This window comes from Gossypium hirsutum, chromosome A08 (assembly GCF_007990345.1).
Source record: "Gossypium hirsutum isolate 1008001.06 chromosome A08, Gossypium_hirsutum_v2.1, whole genome shotgun sequence".
NCBI lineage: Eukaryota > Viridiplantae > Streptophyta > Magnoliopsida > Malvales > Malvaceae > Gossypium > Gossypium hirsutum.
Window position 1 is genome coordinate 9,043,380 of NC_053431.1, and position 15,014 is coordinate 9,058,393.

The window sequence follows — 15,014 nt, forward strand, 5'->3', positions numbered from 1 at the left end:
ATTTGCTAAAATTTGCCATAAATCAATCAACCAATTGAACAACTTATATACTACATTTACCATAATGTTCACATATCATTTTCGTACTCATAACCACGAATATGACCATTCACACAACTCAATCAACACCTTAGCAACTTAGCTATATGCCAACCATAACCAAAGCTACCAAAACTAGCCATTTAACAACTCAATGCACTATATCACTCCATACCAAACCAACATTTCATACCTTTATAATCATCATTTCAACTACCATCATTTAAGTACTTAGATACCAAACTAACAACCATTAAAGTACCATACATACATGACAACTTAACAACTATTGCATCACTTAAAATAGCATATTTACAAGCCAAACATAATGGCTAATTTCATCAAACAAAGACACCTATACATGTCATTATAATCATGATTAAAAATCATTAAAATCTACCGACATAGCTGATGGATAGTGTGATGGATCTCGGACTAGCTTCCAACCCGATTGAGCTTCTGATAATCTGTAAAGTAAAAGAAAATAACTACGTAAGCAATGAATGCTTAGTAAGTTCGTATAAAATTTAAGCATAATATTCCATTTCAATAATAAAATTTATAGAATAAACATAAATCTATGTCAATGCCATAAGATTCATAAATCAATATGATCATTAAATCATAAATGAGTAAGTTCACTGATGTCGCATATATTTATCATTCATATCATGATAGGATTTTATAGGACTTACTAGATCATCATAAACCTTTTTATAATATTATACACTTTATAATTTACTCATTTTTCATTCTATTCCCAATGCTTATCATAAGCCTAAACAACATTATCAATTCCCGACTTAGTGTATTTATCCATGTTATAAGTATATTCATCCATAGCATACGTCAATTTCCACATATAATACATCATTCAAACTCATTGCTTCCTTTTTCCTTAACTTTCATTTCAACTATGAATTTACCATTTTATTACCTTTCTTCACCCATTTCATATGCATAAAACACAAGTTATAAGCACGACATCAAACATGACTACAAACTAGTGAATTTAAACATAGCTCTTTTGGAATCAATCACATAATCAACCATTGCATAAGAAATTACATACTTTGATTTATTCCACCTTTTCATGGACATAAACACATTACCAATTAAACAGTTACCGTTTCAATTTATTTCATTAAGATTAAACATGATATAATTCAATCACCAACTTGGCATGAGCCTAAGCACCAACAACAATACATGTTAGCATAATTGAATATAATTCATGTGAACTTAACATAAATAACCATTATACCTGAGCATGATTCAATTGGATTTATCATCATTTATAACATATCATATTTTCCATGTATCACCATTTCAATAAATTTCATACATACATGTCTTGGTTCATATTAGACACTTACCATAGCCACAAGCTAATGATTAAACACATAACTTAGTGATATCATCACATGGTAAGATATAGTACATAAATATAGCATCTCTTAAATCATATCTTTCATATTCATGAATATAAATCATACATTTCATATTCATGAATATTCATACTTTAAATCATTAGTACATCATACCATTTCATATTTGTCGTAGTGAAGTCAATCGGTACCCTTACGCAAGCTCACACAAAGTGTGTTAAACGATGGTCGAAACCATCCCTTTTCTGTAATTAATGAATACTGTGAAGATGATTGAAACCTGGTACACGTTTACTTTGTGCCATAGCCCAACTGTGGTCTTACATATGCATTGCCATGGTCCTGCCATGGTCTTACATTCGTAGTTCCATAACCCAGTTATGATCTTATCATCAGAATGCCATAGCCCAACTATGGTCTTATATATAAACACTACCACGGTCAAACCATGGTGCCATAACCTAGTTATGGTCTTATCATCAGAATGCCATAGCCCAACTATGGTCTTACATATAAACACTCCCATGGTCCAACCATACTCTTACGTTTGAATAATTTCCATAGCCTCGCTATGGTCTTACGTGCGAATGCAACCTGTCTCTATTGATATCAGAAATTATCATTTTTGTAACTTTTTGCAATTTCTGTTCTATCAAAAAATCAATTTAATATCAGTAATTTTACATCATTTAAACTTTAATATTCATAAATACTTAGAAATATAATTGAGTTCATATTAATGAACTTACAAAGCTAATTTGCAGTCAATCGATGATCGACGTAATATCAATTTATTACATTTTCAATTATATACATCAATATAATATAATATTATGCAATTAGGTTCATATATTTCTTAAATATAAACTAAAATTTTACTGAACGAACTTACCTGGCTAAATTGTAGAAATGACAAAGTATAGGGGCATTTTGGTAGTTTTTTATTCTCCTCAATTTTCCACTTGATCTTGATCTAAATTAATAATTCCATTCGATCTATTAATTTATATAGTAAAAAAAAGTATTTTATGCAATTTAGTCACTTTTGATATTTTTACAAAATTTCCCCTAATATTTTACTTTTATTCAATTTAGTCCCTAAGCCTAAAACATACAAATTAGCCATTTTAATGCCAATTCACATCATCTAAATATTCATGGCACACAAAATAACTCATATTTACAATAATTTTACATCAAATCCTTGTATTTTTACTATTTTAACAATTTAGTCCCTAATTGATAAATTCATCAAAATTACTTAATAAAATACTTATAAATAAAAAATAATACTTAAAATTCATCATTTAATAACTAAAATCACATATATTCATCAATAGAAACATTCAATATCTTTAACAGTTTCAAAATCGAAGGTACAACAACGATCTCAAAAACATAAAAATTAAAAGAAACATGTGAAAAACGGACTCACATGCACCCATTGAATCTTGGCTGAAGCTTGGAGCTTTTCCCCCTTTTTGTTTCGACTAACAATGGTGAAGAAGATGAATGAATTATGTTTTAATTTCTTTTTCTTATTTTATTTACATTCTAATATAATATAATGTTTTTATAAATTAATAAACATCATTTTTTTTAACTAAATAACCCCACTAACCATCCAACACCTTTTAAAAATGGTATATTTACCATTCAAGTCCACTTACCTTTATTTAATAAACCATTTAATCACTCTAATCAAATAGTGATTACATTTTATATTTTTTACGATTTAGTCCTTTTTTACTTAATTAGCTATCGAAACGTTACAATTTTCAAAAAAACTTTAATAAAACCTTAATGACACTCTGTAAATATTTATAAAAATATTTATGGCTCGGTTTATAAAAATAAGGTCCCGATATCTCATTTTCTAAAACTATTTGACATTAGGGTCTTACCACTTGAACTTAATAAATCGCTTATATAACTTAAATTATCAAATCAAAAACTTTTTTAAAACCATATTTAACTCGTAAATATTAAATAACAATATTTACAAACTTACTCACTGGATATGGTGGCCCCGGGACTACTGTTTCCGGCACCACTGAAAAACGAGTTGTAACATTTTCAATTAATTGTTTTGTTATTAGCTACTATCTCAAAAATTAATTGTTTTTGTTTTCAATCGGTTGTTTTGTTATCTACTGCTATCTCAACGTGGTATCAAAGCCTGTGGTGGCCGTCATATTATGATCATTGTTGTTCCTAGAATTTGTTCTTGGTTGCAGTTAAAAGTTACTGGGCTGTTTGTAGTTTCTTCTCAGTCTGGCTGTTTCCCCGAATCTTGTAGTTGGAATTCATTTATCTTGTTTATGATTATGAATCTTTCTGATCAGGTTATCTATTTTAATCATCCTTTTGACCTATATCCTTTGGACACCCCAGGTTCGTTACTAGCATATCATAAACTTCTTGGAATTGAAAAACATAATGTTTGGAGTCGATCTATGAAAATTGCATTATTGGCCAAGAAAAAATTAGGGTTTGTTAATGGCAATTGTTCTAAAGATTCTTTCTATGAGGATTTGTATTCACAATGGGAGTGATGTAATGCTATTGTGTTATCTTGGATATTGAATACTGTTAGCAGAGAGCCCCTAACTGGCATCGTTTTTTCTTCCAGTGCAGAGGTAGTTAAGAAATATCTTGGAGAAAGATTTAACAAGGTTGATTGTTCTAGGATTTTTTTTCTTACATCGGGAAATAACTTTTCATCTTCAAGGTACCCCCACTATATTTGCGTATTTACAAAGTTATGGTTATTATGGGATGAGTATGATACTCTTGTCCTTTTCTTTTCTTATGGTTGTGATCAATCCATGAGAAATATTGAGCATGTTATGCAGTATTGAATTTTTCAATTTTTGATAGTGTTAAATGAGACTTGCAATGTTGTTAGTTGTCAGAGTCTTTTGATGAGCCCTTTGCCTTCTGTCAATCAAGCATACTCTATGCTTGTTTAGGAGGAATCATAGTGACAACTCATTCCGTGGACTATAGATGTTGTTCTAACATCATTTTCTGCTAGTGTGTCTCACAAGAAAAGGTTCAATGGAACATGTGATCATTGCAAAATTAAAGGGCATGAGAGGGAAAATTGCTACAGGTTAATTGTTTACCCTCCTAACTTCAAGTTCACCAAAAAGAAGAATTCAACCAGGTATATGGTGAATAATTTTATGTTTAGTGATTCATCTAATATGAATGTTGTTGTGGTTGGAGACAATGACTCCACAACTAGTCACCAAGCACCATTGTTTACTCATGCATAGTATCAAAAAATTCTAAGTTTGTTGAACAAAGAACCTACTGTTAAAGTTGTGGCAGGTATGATAGGTATTGTTTCACCTGATAAGTAGATCTTGGATACAGGTGCTACCAACCACATGTTGTCTAATCTTCATGGTTTAGAATCTCCTGTTTCATGTGCATCATCTCTATATTGTGTTCAATTACCTAATAGATCCTCTACACCAATTACACATATTGGATCATGCATCATTCACTCTAATCTTCACCTTAAAAATGTTTTTTACATCTCAAAGTTTTTCTATAATCTTCTTTCCATTTCTAAACTTACCAAATATTTGAATTGTGTTGCTTCTTTTTATCCTAGTTTTTGTTTTTTGTAAGATGTTTCAAGTGAAAGTATGAAAGGGATTAGTAGAGAACGAGCTAGTCTTTACATCTTGCAATTTTCTAATGCTCTAAACACAGTCACAACATCTACCTTATCCACCTTAGTAGCTTCTACATTTGATTCCAAAATCTTTACAGCCTTTACAAATGTTGATTGCACTTTTCTTTGGCATACAAAAATTGGCCATGCTTCTCTCTAAAGGTTGAACAATGTGCCTAATCTCCCTTGCTCAATTTCGAATAGTGATCAAGTTCAACAATGCCCCATTTGTCCATTAGCCAAACAAACTAGGTTCCCATTTCCACTTAGTACAACTCGAGCAAATACTATTTTTTCCTTCATTCATATTGATCTGTGGAGATCCTATAGAGTTTCTACTCATGGTGGTTAAGGATCCTATAGAGTCTCTACTCATGGTGGTCATAGGTATTTTTTAACCATTTTAGATGATTTTTTCTAGAATGTCATAGGTACATCTTTTAAAGCTGAAAAGTGATGCTATTGTACAACTTAAACATTTATTTTTTATGATAAAAAATCAGTTTTCAGCAAATGTAAAGATCATTTGTAGTGACAATGGTTATGAGTTCTTTAAACATGAGTGCACTGATTATTTCAATATGATGGGGATTCTGCATCAGAGTTCATGTACTCACACTTTATAACAAAATGGAGTAGCTGAGCCTAAACATAGATATGTACTTGAGGTTGCTAGGTCCTTGAAGTTTTAATCAAATATGCCTAGCAAATTATGGGGGGAAATGTGTTCTAACAGCCTGTTTTCTAATTAATAGGTTACCCACTCTTCTTCTAAACTGGCAAAGTCCTTTTGAAGTTTTTTTACAATAAAAAACCTAATTTTTCTCGCCTAAAAGTTTTTAGTTGTCTTTGTTATTAGACCACACTTCATTATCAAGAAAAATTTTCTCCCAAAGATAATCCACCTATGTTTATAGGATATCCTGGTGTTTAAAAAGGGTACCTGTTGTTCAACCTTGCCACCAAGACCTTTTTTATTAACCGCGATTTTGTGTTTTATGGAATTGTTTTTCCATTTAAGTTTCCTACCAAGGCTTCTTTTATTTTTTCCTACACAAGATGACTCATTTTTTCCTCAATATTGAACCTTTGCCTATTGTTCCCCACTTACATGCTTCCTCACCTTTCTCAAATACACTTATCACCTCCCATGACCTTCATGTTCTATTTGAATTTCTTTTAACTAAACCATCAATTCTTTCTCCACCTCATTTTCTTCCCAGGCATTTCTCACCTACCTTGCCACCATTAAGGCGTACTTGTTGACCCTCTAGACAACCTGCATGGATGAAAGATTATGCTTGTTCCAATCAATCCTCTACTCCAATTGATACAAGTTCTTATTATATTTCCCAAGTGCATTCTATTTCCCACTTACCTACTCATACTCAAATGTTTGCTGCTAGTATATCTACTATACCTGAATCCCAATCATACAAAGCTACGAAACAAGATATTCGAGCCCTGAAAGAGAATGGCACGTGGGAAATAGTTCCTTTACCACTGGAAAAGTTCCCATTGGCTACAAATAGGTGTATAAAGTCAAATACCACTCCAATGGTTCTGTTGAACGGTTTAAGGCATGAGTGGTGGGTAAAGCTTTTAAGCAACAAGTAAGAGTTAATTTTCAGGAGTCTTTTTCTCCTATGGTTAAGCAGGTGACCATGCGTACAGTAATTATTGTGGCTACTATGCATAATTGGCCTCTCTTCCAAATGGATGTTTATAATGCATTCTTACATGGCGTTTTATATGAGGAGGTTTATATGGACATCCCTGAGGGGTTTCACAGACAAAGAGAGTACAAGGTCTATCGTTTGCTCAAATTTTTGTATGGTTTGAAACATGCTTCTCAACAATAAAAATTAAAACTCACAGAAGTTCTAGTGGTTGGTGGTTACATCCAAAGTAGGTATGATTATTTGTTGTTTACCAAATGAGAAGGAAATAAGATTGTGATTTTATTGGTGTATGTTGATGACTTGTTGATCACTGGAAATGACATTAGAATGGTCAATGAGTTAAAGAAGGTGTTTCACCATAATTTTAAAATGAAAGATTTGAGTGATTTGAAGTATTTCCTTGATATAGAAGTGGCACAATCCAACAAGTGTGTTGTACTTAACCAGAAGAAGTACACGTTGGAGTTAATAGAAGATGTTGGATTAGGAGAGGCAAAGCCAGCGAACACACCACTGAACAAAACCAAAAACTCACATTAGTTGAGAATGATGAGTGTACCAAGTTAAATAATGACAATGATGACTTAATCCTAAATGTTGTAGTTTACTAGAGGCTTATAAGGCGATTGTTGTACCTAACTAATACAAGACCAGACATATCTTTTGTGGTTCAACATTTGAGCCAGTTTATTCAAAAGCCAGAAAAGTCTCATTTAGAAGCAGCTCTTCCAGTAGTTAGATACATTAAGAAGGATCCTAGTCAACAAATTCTATTGTCAGCATCTGGTAAATCACAACTGGTTGTGTACTGTGACTCAAATTGGGCTACATGTCCTATGTCCATGAGGTCAATCATTGGTTTTTGTGTGAAGCTTGAAGACTCCCTAATTTTTTGGAAATCGAAGAAGCAAAGCACAATCTTATGCTCATCAGCAGAAGTAGAATATAGGAGTATGGTAGCAGTAGTAGTAAAAATTGTATGGTTAAATGCCTTATTAAAGGAAATATGCCTTGAATAAATAGATACAATGTTATTATTTTTTAAAAGCTAAGTAACTTTTCAGATTGCAGCAAATCTAGCCTTCCATGAATGCACTAAGCACATAGAGATTTATTGTCATTTTGTGCGGGATAAAATTCAAGATGGGCTAGTTCGAACGCAACACATGAGGATAATTGAGCAACTTGCAAATTTGATGACCAAAGCGCTTGGAGTCCAACAACATGAATTCTTAGTATCCAAGTAAGGAGTTAAAGACTTGTACAACCCCTCAACTTGAGGGGGAGTGTTGGCGGGATAACTAATAGCTGGTAGTTAGTTAGCTAAAATAGTTAGTTGGTTAGAAGTCAATTGCTAGGTAATAGCTAATGTATATAAACAACAATATACTAATTATGAAAACAAGCTTGAAAGTTTTTCAACTTTGATTCATTTTTTCCTCTGTTCAATCGATTGTTTCGTTATTTGCTGCTATCTCAACAGATTCAACTAGGGATGTAGGCAGACAGTAGTGGTGGGTGGCGAATTGATATTTAGGCCATTTGTGCAAATGCCACAAGTGGTTCAATGTTGTATGCTAATTTTTGAATTTTTTTCTCTTTTAGTAATTTGTAAATAATAAAAATATACCATGAAAATTCAAAAGTTCAAGGCTTTTGGTTCAATAAAGGCTCAATATTTTTTGTCCAATAGAAGTTTAATTTGAGAATTAGATCTAGAGACTTAAATTAAAAGTTAAAATTCAATATTCTAATTATGCTTTAAAGTTTAATATCCTGACATGCCTTAAAATTCAAAATCAAAATAGGCCTAACAAAGTCTAAAAACAAAAATTTAATAGATCAAAACAAGTTTAAGTTAGGTGTTAATAAAAAATTCAATTAAGATCAATCAATCAATATATTTATGGATATTGAAATCTTTTTTTTGACTAGGCTTATCATAAAATGTTGATTTAATCTCAGATCAAATTTAGTTATTACACAACTTATGAGACACTATTTCAAGACATGTTAAAAAAGAAGCACTTGTCACTAATAAAATAACATGAGAGACAATTTTTTTTTTGTTCTTAACAATATTCTCATCACAGGAATATTATTTATTGTGACATCTTTTTTTGCCACAAATTTATTCTCAGAATCAAAAATATTTTCCACAGAAAGAAATATAGTGACAATTTAATTTTGTTACAATTGCTTGTGAGTTTAGTGTAAAAAAATTGGTCACAAACAAATTTAATAATTGTGCCTATTTAATTTGTCACAATTGCTTAAGATTTTTAGTGTACAAAACTTGGCCATAAAAAATTGAATAGTTGTGACCATTTACATTTGACATAATTACTTACAATTTTAGTATTTGACATTTTGGTCACAAAAAATTGAATACCTGTTACCATTTATTTTTTTTCACAATTGCTTACAGTTTTTATGTCAAAAATTTCATCACAAAAATATTGAATAATTGTGACGATTTCATAACAGCTGTTACAAGTACAATCGGGACAAAGGTATTGTGACGACAAATGGTGCCTTTAATTTTAATTACTATAGATAATAGTAACTAAAATTTATAATTTTAGTGATTATTTTTTTTCCCACTAAAAATGTTTTTTCTTGGAGCGAAAAGGCATTCCTTGTTTGGTTTTTCGTTTTATTACCAAAAAAGAAAAGCTTAATCTTAGAATTCCAGCTTTTATTTCGTAAATGTTAATTGAGTTGACAGTTTTATGTAGTCAAATAATACTAAGAGCACGTTTGGTTCAGTGTAATAGGTAATCCATTACGCCCCGATTACGCGCCTATTACATTACGCCCCTATTCCGACGTTTGGTTCGCTGTAATAGATATTACGCGCGTAATACAATCCCGACCTAATCCCCAAATTCTCTGCTTTTCTATTCCTTTCCTAAATCTCAGATTACCTATTACGTCCGGCTTCCCTTCCCAACTCTCTGTTTTACCCTCCCTCCCTACCCGAAATCGACCTATACCCTCTCCTTTTTCTGTCCCCATCATTTCTCCTCCCATTTCCCACTGCTTCATTTTTCCTCTCGGACCACGTTTGGTTGTTGAATCTTACCGACGGCTGGGGTTCCTCTCCCTCGGAAATCCTTAACTCTCGACTAAAATCGCAAGGTAAGGATAATGGGTAATATATTTTGTTTTTCTTTTGTTTACTATGCTTTTGAGGTAGAGTATGTTTAGGTCTTAACAGTTCTCTATTTATGTTGATTGGAATTATTTAGGGTTAGCTTAAAATCACTACAAAGTTAAATGTCTCCATCTCTGCAAGTCCCCCAATATATATATTTTTTGCGAAAAATTTTGAACTTGGGAGAAGATATCTAATTCTTATAGATTGGTTTAGTTTTCTATATGGAATGGACATTGTTATCAGTTAATCCTAGCTGCTTGATGAATCTTTCTTCTTCTTTGACTTCTCTTAATCTGTTTGGGTGTCGTATGCAATGGAACTTCTCTTAATCTATCTCGAATACAACTAAATAAAAATTCATATTTTTTCAACCATTCTTCTGAAAATTTATTTTGTTTGTTTTGCAGTATCTTTGAAGTGTAATGTTTTTTTTCTGGGTTTGATTAGATGGAGAAAAACAAGGATGATGATTATGGAGAGGAAGAAGATTCAGAGTATGTATTACTTGATCTTGAAGCTGTTCGTGGGCAGATTGACATCCCTCCAAATGCACCTTATACTCTTTCTGTAAGTTCTAAATTTTTGTATGTTACAAATTTGTTAAGGTTTTTTTTTGGCAGTTATGTGAAAATTAGAATTTATAACTGAATGAGTATTTAGGAAGTTTAGTCTTGAATACATATGACAGATACAAATATTTTTAAAAAAACTAAGAACCCGAGAAGAAAGCTTTGCCTTTGGTTTTTGTTGCTCGATGTTCATTTTATATTTGTTAATTCATGAAACGAAAGCTCTCATATTTTTACTGGTCAGCTTATGAGGATTAGGGAATTTTAATGTGTTGATAGAGATCTTCATCTAGATATATAATACTAGCTATCCATGTGATTGCTTTAACTATGGAGAACTTAATCTAGATAAACCTTGTTTAGATTATGTATGTACTTGCTTTGGACTTGTTGGATTTAATAAACATTAGATTCAGCAATCTACATTTCAGCATTTATGGTGTTATATATTTATATAAAATTTGGCAAGTTTATAATTTGTATTATATAAAATTTCTTACATTTGCGTATTCATTTAGTTTGCAATATGATTAATCTTAATAAAAATCAACCTATATATGTTTTTGTTCTTTGATTGGAGCTCTGCATAGATGAATACGGATTTGATTTTGGTGTGTAATTGTAAGCTTCTAATTATTTGTTTAGCGATATTTTTGCCTGGAAATATTGCTTACTTGATTTACTGGTATTTTGCTGTCAGTTTTGAACAAGGTTTGATTGTTGTTTTTAACCCTTTTTTCTTTGATTTATCATAGTGTGATGATCAGATTGTTATGAATGTCAGGGTCTGGATACGATGAATCCAATATTAATCATAGACAAAAAAGTTAAGCTGGTGAGTTGTTAACTTTGCAAATCTTGCTATATTATTTAAATCAAGGTCAGTGCCAGATGTGGATCTGTACGTGACATGGATTTACCAAAATTTTCTATGTTTTTCTCTATATTTGGAGGACCATTCCTCCACACTAGTGTCTGAATATGTTATGTATACATAAAGAAACTGAAAAGTCCGAACAATATTAAATCTAGTATTTACCTTGAACAGCTAAGGTTCCAACTTCCAGGTTATTTATGTTTTGAAAAGTTTATTTCCCTTGATGACCATATTTACTAAATATCTTAGGACTACCATTATTTATTTATTTATTAATGTTTATTGCTAGAAATTTTAAATGGTGTATGAATGTCTCTGTTATGCATGAGAATGACGTAAAGAATTCAAGAAGCCATAGACCGAATATGGTATTATAAATGGAAAATATTATCTAGAGATCATTTTCCAAATCATTATCATTCAAGTCTGGATAACTGGATAGGTATTCATATCTAACATTTGTTTCCAATTCCGGTAATATAAAAGTTTGCTTTGATTTGAACTAGGGATTTGGTGGTCCGCTATAGGCCTAAGCTATCGCTTTTATAGTTTGCTTTGATTTGAGCTTTAATAATCACCAACTGATTGCTGAGATGAGGGTTTTTTAATTCATGAAATTTTCATGTTTTAAGTTAATTTATTTTCCAAATTACAGATCAGAGAATATGAAGAAACAATTGGGACTTGCTTTGTTTTCTCTGAAGATGGTGAGCAATATTTCCTGTTATACTTACTTTGAGCTAAACCGGGACTTGGTTAACTTACTCCATCCTATTCTCTCTTTGTTATCATCTTCTTGCCCCTTGCATAGCGGAATAGCAAGTTACTTGTACAATCCAGGCATTCTTGTCGTGTTATTATTATTTTTCTATGTCGTATTGCATTTAAGGTGTTATATAGTTTGTAACACGATAAATCCATGACAGATTTTGGCATGTTCGTGCATACATGTTGTGTTCCAGTAGTTGAACTTCAGTCCGTAACATAGGCTGTCTCTTGGTTTATTCTGTTTCTCAAACATTTTGCATTGCATGAATTAATAACTTGTGTGTGAAATTATGATTTACAGAAGCTTCACCTGTAGTACATGAAGAGACAGGTCCATCAGAGGCAAATCTCTTCTCAGGCAAATATATACTAGATCCAAATCAAGCTCCGAGAAAGCAAGTAAAACCGGTCGCTCGACTTCAGAAGATTCTCAAGTTCAGATTGTTACTCGACGAGGATGTTCAAGTCGAAACAAATTCCCAAAATAATTCAATTTTGTAAACTAGCAAACTCAAAATTTGTAGTTAAATGTTGATCCTTAACTTTGAAAGTAATTTAATGAAATTTTGAAAGTAATTTAATGAAATTCAAGCTTAGTTATGCTCTGAGGAAGAGTCCATATTTTTAAGCGGTGGATCTTGTATATAAACTATTTCAGCAGATTGCGAATTATAATGCAGCAAATGTAACTTTTTAATAATGAAGGTGTGATTGATCCGAATTATTTTAAATTGTATAAATTCATATAAGAAAATTTATTATTAAGAATTTTATGAAATTATATATTATTATTAAATTATATGTAATAATAATTATTTTAAATTATACAGATTCATATAAGATAATTTATTAGTTATAATTATTTTAAATTTTATTAAATCATATATTTTAATTAAAATATATTTAATATTAATTATTTCAAATTATCTTTTATAATATCATATATTATGATTTGAGTAAATTCATATAAGATAATCAATTATTAAGAATTTTATTAAATTATATATTTTAATTAAAATATATTAAATAATAATTATGTTTAAATATGATTAAATTATTTATTTTTGATAATAAATAATCTTATTAAAATTTAAATAACAATAACAATAATCATTTACCAAAACAAATTTATGCTAAGGGTATTCTGGTCATTTTAGTTTTCTCCATTATGCTATTACACCTCTATTACATTCAACCAAACACAGTTTTACTATTACGCCTCTATTCCATTACATTCAACCAAACAGTTGATTTGCTATTACACCTCTATTCCATTACACCTCTAATCCAATACACCTCTAATCCAATACAGCGAACCAAACGTGCTCTAAGTATAAGCAAGTCGGTTTTTATCGTAAACCTTTATAAAAAAACTAGACCAAAATTAGTTTTATCTCTTAAGGAAAATTACAAAAGAAACAATCAAATTATAAAGATTTTAATTAAAGAAATTAATGTACTGTTTGATAAACTAAACAATGAAGTACTACAAGGGTTGAATATTTAAGTATTAAAGAAGTTAATAATGGTCGATTGAGTTTTAACTTGAATGGTATGGACATTGTTGTCAAAACAGGAGGACGTGGGTTTGAGTGCGCTGAAGTGAATTATCCTCCAATTGATGGGTTAGAGAGGAGTTATGAGTAGTTCTAGACATTATATTAAAAAGAGTAAATATGATTAAAACCTATACTGAGATTGTTCAAAAAAAATTAATATTGAATTTAAGTTGTAAAATTTGTTTGGCATTTTTCTTAAAATTAGGTATAAAATATAATTAGATTATTTGATAAATTTAAATTTTAAAGTAAATTATTTAAAAGAAATAAATTAGATTAAATTATAAGTCACATATTACCTACTTAACATTTTTTATACTTTTTCACTACTATTTATTATGATTATCAAATCGAAAAAAATAGAAACAGATAAATTTAAAATAGTTGATTTAGTTACAAATCTCACAATTTATATAATTACATATCAGTATATAATATTTTTTGGTGAATTACAATAATAGGGCAAAGCTCAAATAACAAACATAATTAATGTGATTCAAACATAACCATACCTATGACAATGAACACCCTTAACCATCAGGCCATCACATGGGATTGTCAACATGTAATATTTTAATGATAAAAAATTATCAACAATTGATGTTTCACAACTATTGTAAGAGATATTACTTTAAAAATATAAAAATAAAACAAAAACAAGTTTTAAAATAATATCTAAACGTTATTTCACATCAGATTAGAAGGAAATTAAATAAAAACATTAATGAAAAGTTACCATGAATATGAAACATGTCATCAATTTTACATATTTCCCTATTATTTTTGGCCTAAAAATATGTAGCTTTTCATGTATATGTAATTTTTTTTATTATAAAGGTGAAAACAAGCAGGGGTTGAACGAGTTTAATTATTTTCTTCATACATTCTTTACATATTCATAATTTTATAATTTAATCCTTCTGCCAAAGATTATAATTTTAATTTACTTAATAACATTTTTTTAAAAAAATCGTCTCCATTAAATTTTATTTGTTATATTTAATTATGAAATAACTGATCATTATTATGATTAATTACGTTCTTGATTTTGAAGTATTCATTATATTGAATATTATTCAAATATATTTTTAATAAAATTGATTATTTTTTTTGGAAAACATACTATCTATATTAAACTAACATAATAAAAAATTAACTACCCTATCAATCTCAAGAACAAGTAATAGATTTTTAGGAATGTCTTCAAACACATGCATATATGTACTTCTTGTCGTGGCCATCTTTGCAACACGATCTGCAACTTGGTTTCTCTCTCTAGGAATA

At 30.2% G+C, this 15,014-nt stretch overlaps 2 long non-coding RNA genes across 3 annotated transcripts; both read left to right on the forward strand.

Moving 5' to 3' along the window:
* The first annotated feature begins 9,554 nt into the window (after positions 1–9,554).
* On the forward strand, positions 9,555–11,764 carry LOC121204948 (uncharacterized). Of its 2 annotated transcripts, none has more exons than XR_005900104.1 (3): positions 9,555–9,938; positions 10,405–10,524; positions 11,311–11,764. It is a non-coding gene; the product is annotated as an uncharacterized lncRNA (long non-coding RNA). The 2 variants fall into 2 exon arrangements; XR_005900105.1 differs by having other exon boundaries at positions 11,282–11,330.
* Positions 11,765–12,057: 293 nt separating this feature from the next.
* On the forward strand, positions 12,058–12,757 carry LOC121204947 (uncharacterized). Its single transcript, XR_005900103.1, has 2 exons — positions 12,058–12,110; positions 12,473–12,757. It is a non-coding gene; the product is annotated as an uncharacterized lncRNA (long non-coding RNA).
* The last annotated feature ends 2,257 nt before the right edge of the window (positions 12,758–15,014 follow it).